Raw genomic sequence first — 8,863 nt, 5'->3', positions numbered from 1 at the left:
TAAAAAATAATTTAAATACAAATTGAGGTCACAATGCAAACCTAAAAGGTCAGATAAAATCATCTCTACTTGCCTTGGTTTATCATGCTTTCCAACAATAAATTCAAAAGAAATAACAAATTGTCTTTCTAAAATAAAGTTTGTTTAACGTTAATGAATTTATTCACGCAAGTAGAATAATTTCTACTTTCCTCTAATGGAGGAACCACAGAAAGTAAATTTAAAATCTGTATTTGTTTCTATAAAATGACCAAGATTTTTGTGCTCAAAAACAGTTTAGTTTAATCATTATATTATTCTGTTGGTGCTCAAAACATTTGGCATACTCCTGGTTTATTTATACCAAAAATTTCTCATTTAAAGAATACTTGCTAATTATCAATTTTGCTTGTTTTTATTTATTTTCAGAATCTGCCAGGAACTGTTTCTTGCTTTTAGTACTGATTTTTGTTCATATCTGGTGTCCTCTCACAATCCTTCTTGATTTTGCTCATGATAAATTAAATCCCTAGATTGAGAATAATTAAATATTTATTGACTACTGAATCCAGTCTTGACGGAGTAAGCCCACTAACAGCCCATCTGTCTTGCTGGTCACAACTACAATCTCTGGAAAAAATTTAAATAACACCCTGAGAACTTGTAAAATTAAGCAAAAGCCAGCAGAAAGGAAAGGGAATGAAAACTTGAAGGAGTGATTCATACAGAGGTGAGCTATATGGCTTTGTTTGTTTTGGTCTTTGGTTTTGTTTTGTTACTTCTTTTCCCAGCACCCTCTGGTGAGATCCTAGCAGAGTTTTGTTGCACAGCAAAAATTCCAAGAGAAACAATTATTTTGGCCAAAGAACTAAGAAAAGTGTCCCTGTGCTCTGTACAGTTTAGGGAGAATCTCCTTTTTATTTCTTTTAAACTTAAATCATGTTTGGGTTTCCTGGAATCGTCACCAGTTTATACAAAGATAGACTCCCTCACTTTTTGAAAGGAAGGAGAGAAAAAGTAATTATGTTTCCTTGGCATTCTCCAAATTTAATTAGTTCAAATCATGTGGTGCTGTTTCATTTTTTAAATGTAAGAAAAATTATCAGTATATCTAAATGATTGCAATTTTTAGGAATATAGTCATGTTCATGTACAAGGAAAAATACGAGTTTGTCTGGATGCCTGCAAAGCTTACCACTAATAGAAAACTGTCTCATTAGCTGAAACCACTAAACCTTATAAGGGTACTGATTCAGACCCCGCAAGTTCCTGAAGATAATGACTTCTCCTTCAACAGAGACATCTTATTCACATTATCCTCTCATTGACAAAATTTAACCTGAAACCAAACATGGGATGGGGTTCTGGGCAATGCAGTTTGCTGCTTTAGATGACTGATTATGAGTCTATATATATATATATATATATATATATATATATATATATATTTTTTTTTTTTTTTTTTTTTTTTTTTTTTTTTTTTTGCTGTGTTGGGTCTTTATTTCTGTGAGAGGGCTTTCTCTAGTTGTGGCAAGCGGGGGCCACTCTTCATCGTGGTGCGCAGGCCTCTCACTATCGCGGCCTCTCTTGTTGCGGAGCACAGGCTCCAGACACGCAGGCTCAGTAATTGTGGCTCACGGGCCTAGTTGCTCCGCGGCATGTGGGATCCTCCCAGACCAGGGCTCGAACCCGTGTCCCCTGCATTAGCAGGCTGATTCTCAACCACTGCGCCACCAGGGAAGCCCGAGTCTATATTTTAATTTACTTAAATGAGAGTAATATAGCATATCAATACTTCATTAGTGAAAGCCCTTTCACCAGAGATTATTTCCTATTAGTTGGAATTTACCATGGATGAGCTGATGACTTTCTTAATAATTTAAGGCAATTCAATTTTTAGGGTATTTTTATCCTTTGAAAATATGTATTACACCAAAAATCAAACAGTTTTGCAACAATTTCATAAAATTGGTGGGCTATGGATATGATTAAACAGAAACAAGCTATTTTTTCCCAAAAAGGTTATTTATTAACTCTTCTGTACTTTACTTCATTTAAACCACAATTATAATTTTAATAATTATACAGCTACTCAAAAGTAAATTATAATTTGAGAATTCAGGAGCTGTCATTATCCCTGAAATATGCACATACAGATTATATTACATTATATATGTATCTCCTCCAAAATTCATAAACATATATTATATATAAAAATTATATGTGTAAACTTATATATTATATGTATGTATTTTTATATTTCTCCAAATTCAATGCTCACGTACGATTGATAAGCTTCCATAATAATTTCTTTTTTCTTTTCATTTAAATTATAATAAATTATAATTATATTTTATATAAATTATAAATTAAATTAACTTTATATAAATTTATGTAAATTATATGTAATTTATTAAAATTAAATTATATGATTAAATTGAATTATTTAAATCATAATATAAAATTAATTTTATTTAAATTATAATTAAATTATTGTTTAAATAATAAACTACATATTCTTAATTTTCTTTTATTTGCATTATATATATAATACTTTGTGTGTCTCTCTAAATACTTAAAGTACCAAAATTTTTGAGGTCAAAAATATTATTCAGTATTCCATTATTAACATACTCTAGTGTAACTAATCATTTTTTGATAGGCATTGGGGTTGATTTACTCTTTTTTTAAATGTTGCAAAGTACATATTGATAAGTACATCTGTTTATATTTAGCTAAATTTACAGAATATTGATGAATAAAACTCTTCATTGGATGGAGCCTCAAATGCAGAATTACAAAATTTAAATGTTAACACATTCCCAATATAATTTACCTTATACTCTATAAGTGGAGAAACTAAGGATCTGGAAGAATATGACTTGACAAAAATACAACAAAAAATAAAAACAAGAGCTAACATTTTTATTGTACTTACTCAATGACTAATATTCTCCAAGTGTTCACTATTTCTTTACATATATTAACTCAATGAATCCTCACAAAGACAGGCATGCTATTATAAACTTCAATTGCAGCGGACAAAACTGAGGGACAGAGTAGAAAACTGAGCAGTAGTTATGGTAGCATTAGTAACAGCCACAGTTGTGTTAACAACTAACAATTATACAGTGCTTACCATGTGCCAGGCATTGTTTTAATAAATTTATTCAGTTACCCAATGAAATAAATATGATTATCATGATTATTTTACAAGGAAATAACTGAGGCTCCAGCCTATACATGCTTTTATAAGATATCTACTAGGATATGGATCAATTATTATATATGACTCACATCATCAGCATTACTATCCAGAGAAGACATATATTTACTCCTTCATTTAATGAATATTTCCTAAACAACTATTGTACATGTAACCTTTGTTGCTTGCGGCTTTTTTGAACCCCTTTCTCTTTATTCTATATAAAAAGGTCTATAAGAAAGTGTATTAAAGTTTTATAACAGTTTAATTATTTCCATGCAGATTATATCCAAGTGTACAAGTCCACATATTTTTTAAATTACCCATATTACTTAATTTTATTTATTGATATTCATATTATTATGCATAGTGTTATGCATGTGTACATGCAGTTTACTATATAATATAAAAATCATGACTATTTATTAACATCAGTGCTTTGGATTGTTTTTTTTTTTTTTTGGCCGCATGGCATGTGGGATCTTAGTTCCCTGACCAGGGATCAAACCCGTGCCCCCTGCAGTGAAAGTGCAGTCTTAACCACTGGAACACCAGGGAAGTCCCTTGGATTCTTCGAAATACATAAGGCTATGAGAGACATATTTTGCTCATTTCAGTGCCTTTTTATCAGTCTTTATAGGAACTCCTTGTGGAGATATGTACAATATACTTTAATTAGATTCCAATTCACTAATTTATTCTAGAAAAGAGGAAAGATCAGCTGGATTCTCTATGTTATGTGAACATTAGAATATTTTTATTGCTAGCTAAAATCAAACTAAGGAAAATTCACAGTACAATGAATTTTGTTGACCTCAAAGGAAATTCTCTCACATAAGATTAGGTTTTCTTTAAAGCAAATGCTAAATAAGTGTTGAAGAAATAAGTTTATTTGAGGAGAAAAAGTTAGTCTCCAAAGTACTTATGACATGAAAATGTGATAAAACAATGACAGATTGATGTGAAAAAGAGGGTTTAGGCGTACACAGAAAGTACCTTCCACCATATGCTTGTGTAATGAAGCCAAAAAAATCATTCAAATTGTTTTAGCTATAAGGAAGGCATTGTATTTAAAATATGTATTCCTTATTTCAATTGAAAGAATTCAATAAACTATTTTAGATATTACTATTTACCAAACACTGTGACAGTAACTTGGTGTATAAAATTATATCTATTTAAAATGTTTAAATCTCTATAAAAATATAATTATATGAAAAAGTATGAGATAATTTCAATACTGTTGTATAAATTTTAAGAAAGTAAAGGTAATAAAGTAGCTAAAGGAGACATAATTCATCCAACTTAATGCATTGCAGTAACATAGGTAGATGTTTGTCATATGCCATTCATTTAGATGAACTACCTATATTCCTTTTCTTGTTTAATCCTCCATGGGAATCACCATGTGAATCAATTACTATCACTATAATTATTGCTATTCTGCTATATCCTTATTTTGTAATGAGGAATATCAGGATTAGAAAGGTTTGATATCTTTTCCATTGTTCCACAGCTTGTGGATGGTGGAGCAGAGATTATAAACCACAGTCATTTAACCACAGAATTTACAGAGATGACACGTGATCCAAATCTGAAGTGTGATTTATAATTACTTAGAGTGGAGAGTGATAAGAGCTGTGGATCGTGTTTGCTGCGTTGATGGTGACGCTGATGCTGTGGTGTGTGGGGGGTTGTGTAATTGGGTGCAGTAAAAAAACAAATCACATAATAGAATAAAATAGAAAGCCATTTCAGGAAGTGTATAAAGACATAAATTACTGTAACATGTTCAGGAAAGTAAACATATTTTTTATTTGAACATGAAGGTATTGTAAGAAGATCAAGTTAGAAAGGTGGGTAGTTAGAAAGTAAAATAGGCAATTGTGAGTTAATCAGATCAGAGAAGCCACTGTATAAATGCTGTGAAGCTTGATATTTTCCTGAAGAATATTAGGAAATAACTGAAGTGCTTGAAGAAAAGTGGTGGAGCAGTCATATTTGTGTTACAGCTCATTCTTCCATATGAAAAACAGATATTTTATTCAGTTTCCTGAGATAAAATTTACACACATTAAAATGCACCTGAATGTATATACTTGCATAACTAACTCCATCACCCCAAATGTTCCTTCATGCCTGTTAGCAATCAAACTCACCCATCTTCAGCCCCAAATAACCAATGATTTACAGTAGCCAAAACTTGGAAGCAACCCAAATATCCATCAACGGGAGACTGGATAAACAGATGGAAGTATACTTATGCAATGAATTTTTTTTTAGCAATGACAAAGGATCAACCATGATGCATGCAGCAACACAGAAAAATCTCAAAAACATTATGTTGCATGAAAGAAGCCAGGCACAAGAAAACACGTTTACATTAAATTCCCAAACAGCAAAACTAATTATAGAAAACATCAAGCATGCAGAACTGCTTAAGGTAAGGAGATTGTTTTGATGGTTTGATAAGAAAACACTTAATTATGGAGGTAATGATAGTTATTTGATAAATAGATTTGGGATATTAAATTTCCTGCACTTGAGGACATGGGGAGGGGGAAGGGTAAGCTTGGACGAAATGAGAGAGTGGCATGGACTAATATACACTACCAAATGTAAACCAGATAGCTAGTGGGAAGCAGCCGCATAGCACAGGGAGATCAGCTCAGTGCTTTGTGACCACCTAGAGGGGTGGGATAGGGAGGGTGGGAGGGAGATGCAAGAGGGAGGGGATATGGGGATATATGTATATGTATAGCTGATTCAGTTTGTTATAAAGCGGAAACTAACACACCATTGTAAAGCAATTATACTCTAATAAAGATGTTACAAAAAAGAAAAAAAAAATGTAAGAAGTAAAACTATAAAACTTAGAATAAAACATAGCAGTAAATCTTCAAAAAAAAAAATTTCCTGCACTTGTATATTACAACTAAAACTTTTTTTAGAAAAACATTATTTTGGAAATCAAGATACCTGAAATTCAGATTTAAGTTACAGTTCTATTATGTATTAGCTATAAACTCTTTAGAAAGTTATGGCGTCTTACTGAGATTAAAAATCCTATAACCAGCGTTTGAGATAAGTTTTCTCATTGAGCCTTGGTAATTATGAAAAGGCATGACACATATTAAAGTGCTTAATGGAGTATCTGGCTCACAGTAAACTAATTTCAAGTGAGGAGTAGATAGATATCAATACTGTTATCCTATCAGTACTGTTATCCTATAAAAAAAAATTATTTTTTCTTACCTTTTTCAAAAGCTGAGGAAACATCCACTCAGTCTTTAGGGTCCTTGAGAACTGGTGACCCTTCCCCTCCTCAGTCTCTGCCTGGCCGGGTGCTGAGATGGCATGGGGGGGCGTGGGGGGGAGCGGGGTGGGTCACTGGTGCTTCTGCTTGGAGAATGAGATCAGGCAAGGGGGCAGGTCAGTGGGTACCTTGTGGCCCTTGAGCTTGACTTTGGCGAGGTGGTTGCCCAGGACAAATTCCTCGTCTCCCAGCAGCCCGTCCTGGTCTACATCGGCCAGCTTCCAGACCTCCCCCGGCAACGTACGGGGCCGCATGGACTTCACCATTTCCTACTTGGCATTGGTACTCATGATCTGACTGCTGAAAGGTGACAGTATGTAGATCTCGTTGCAGGTGGGCTTCTCCTTGTCCACCACCCACTCAACGTCATCAGTGTCCTCACCAGGCCCCTCATAGTCATGCCCCAAGCGCCTATTCTGGAGCAATACAAGGCACGGCCCTTCACAGCCTGGCCCGGCACACCATGCCATCATCCGGGCGTGTCACTGACCAGAATATCATCCATCATGTCCAGCAGCTTGGGCTTCAAGGCCTGGAACTTCAACCAATGCATCTCTTGTCCTCCGGGCCTTGATGACCTCTGAGAACTCTTTGGAGATACCCACTTCAGAAGCGTCAAAGAGCAGGATGATGCGGTCCATACGCTTGGTGAACCACTCCAGGCCCTCCACAAGGTCATAACCTCTCCTGAGGTGCTTTCTTTCCAGACAGAATCCCGGGAGCGCCGAGGATGTGTATGCTGTCCAACACTGGGCTAGGCAGCTGGGCACGCATGAACCTGTTGGGGAATCTGTACCGGAGACGTTGAGCTTGTGGAAGTGGTGCCACAGAGGTCACAACGAGCAGGTGTCGCCGAGCACCACATCCTCGGCGAGGCTGTGTTTGGTGGCGAAAAAAGGAGTCAGTGGTGTGCTCGGCCCTATACGAATTCCCAGGAAGCCCTTCTTCATCAGGTGCCTCCTGAAGGTGGTTTTGCGCATACTGTACAGGCCCACGAGGAGTAGCCTGGGCTACGGTCAGAGCCGGAGTCGGCGTCGGAGTCCTCCAGCGGCGGGGAATGGAACTCGTGGGAGCCTTACTGCTCCTCCAGGGGCAGCAGCTTCCGGGGGATACAGTGACCTCAGCCCCTCGGCCACCATTTAGAAGAGCTCTGGCTCCTTCTTGTGGCGAGTATTCTTGCCAAGCCAGCTGAACGTGCTGCCAGAGAAGCGGCTGGCTGTGGCTGGTCAGATGGCTGGCTGAGAGCCGGAAGAGGGCGGAGAGCCAAGGCGGGCCGGCGGCGGGGACGGCGTGCGCTGCGCGTGCGCACCGCAGGGTCGGTCGCAGGCGCCTCTCTTCTGCGGATAATCGGCTGGGGCTGAGGAGATTTTAAATAGGGGATTGGAGGATTTACCTTAAAAGAACAAGGTAAATGCATCTGTCTGATCTTGTGACATCTACCAGTTTGAAGCACATTGTGTGTTGCCAGGGGGAGGTATCTCTACTCTCACTAACTTAGAGAGATAGTACGAGTTAGGTGTTTTTATTGAGAAGATCAAGACCAAAGAAGACGTGACTAAATGTTCAGAGACTCAATTTATGGGGCTGTTATTCAAAATGTAAGAATATAACTAGGTGAAATTACCTTAAGAACCAGTTAGAAAATAAGAAAACACACTTGTATATATGAGACAATTCATAATTTACTGCATTTATTTCTTAATTTATACTTTACCCATTGATGTTTAATAGACAAGGTTTGGTAATTTACTACCTCAAAGTATTTCTTTTTTAAAAAGGAACTTGTAATAATGTATTAGCCCAGACTCAGACCAAAAAGTGCCATTACTGCCCTATCAGATGGTCTGTGTTGGGACACACATTACATGGGAACTTCAAGATGCTCAAGTTTAGTTAATGATGGACTGTTTCACAGCAAAAGATCAAATAGTTTGTTTCCTTATACTTCCAACTAAATTATTCTGTTCTGAAAGAAACTAATCAAGTAGAATCAACTACTTATGTCTTGCTCTCATTTATGAAATTCTTTTGTTTTTCTATCATGGAATAGAGTAAAGCTATGAAGTCATAGGTGTTTAATTTTAATATACATTAAAGTTTTATAGCACATGATGGGATTCTTCTTGTGTATTTTTGCATTTCCCAGAAATGACTCAGTGGTATTATTTTTAGTGTGCCCATAAATATCTAATGAACATTCAATGAACCACTAAGAGAAAAAGTATTTCCCACTGCCCCTAATAGCTTTTTATCAAAAAATAATGAAATGAAAAATTGACGGTCCAATGTGAGTTTGATACAAAATTGGAATGCAAAACATGCTGTCATTCACATGAAAAATAATAATTAATGTGAAATGCCAC

At 36.0% G+C, this 8,863-nt stretch overlaps 1 pseudogene; it reads right to left on the bottom strand.

Moving 5' to 3' along the window:
* Positions 1-6,571: 6,571 nt before the first annotated feature.
* On the bottom strand, positions 6,572-7,955 carry LOC114236555 (EH domain-containing protein 1-like; annotated as a pseudogene).
* Between the last annotated feature and the right edge of the window lie 908 nt (positions 7,956-8,863).

This window comes from Balaenoptera acutorostrata, chromosome 2 (assembly GCF_949987535.1).
Source record: "Balaenoptera acutorostrata chromosome 2, mBalAcu1.1, whole genome shotgun sequence".
NCBI lineage: Eukaryota > Metazoa > Chordata > Mammalia > Artiodactyla > Balaenopteridae > Balaenoptera > Balaenoptera acutorostrata.
The sequence above is the reverse complement of the archived record's forward strand: the minus strand, read 5'-3'. Positions and strand labels throughout refer to the sequence as shown.